This window comes from Aptenodytes forsteri, unplaced genomic scaffold (assembly GCF_000699145.1).
Source record: "Aptenodytes forsteri isolate BGI_AS27 unplaced genomic scaffold, ASM69914v1 Scaffold633, whole genome shotgun sequence".
NCBI classification, from domain to species: Eukaryota; Metazoa; Chordata; class Aves; order Sphenisciformes; family Spheniscidae; genus Aptenodytes; species Aptenodytes forsteri.
In genome coordinates, this window is record NW_008796201.1 from 12000 (window position 1) to 12535 (window position 536).

General features: G+C 67.5%; 1 protein-coding gene across 1 annotated transcript in view; it reads right to left on the reverse strand.

Moving 5' to 3' along the window:
• Positions 1 to 536, reverse strand: part of LOC103906309 (ryanodine receptor 1-like) — a gene marked incomplete at both ends in the record, with an annotated part of 19011 nt that overhangs the window by 11994 nt on the left and 6481 nt on the right. The window lies entirely within an intron of this gene.

Here is a 536-nt window from a genome sequence, read left to right on the forward strand (position 1 = left end):
ACAGCGACCGGGGGGTCCCGGTCCCCAGGAGCGGGGGGCTGGGACTTCGCCCAGGAGGCACCCAGTTGCCCCCAGGGGCTCCCAGAGGCTCTCGAGGGGTTCCCAGTTACCCCCAGTTGCCCCCAGAAGGGTTCTCGGTTGCCCTTGGGGTTCCCAGTTACTCCCAGTTGCCCCCAGAAGGGTTCTCGGTTCCCCTCGGGGGTTCCCAGTTGCTCCCAGCAGCTCCCACTTGCCCCCAGGAGCTCCCCAGTTGCCTCCACAAGGCTCTGGGACATTCCCAGTTGCCCCTAAGGGGTTCCTGGTTGCCCCAAGGGGCTTCCCAGTTCCCCTCGGGGGTTCCCAGTTGCTCCCAGCAGCTCCCACTTGCCCCCAGGAGCTCCCCAGTGCCCTCCACAAGGCTCTGGGACATTCCCAGTTGCCCCTAAGGGGTTCCTGGTTGCCCCAAGGGGCTTCCCAGTTGCCCCCAGAGGCTCCCCAGTGGTCCCAGTCACCCTCAGGGGGTCTCAGGGGGTTCAGAGCACCCCCCCACCCCCCCC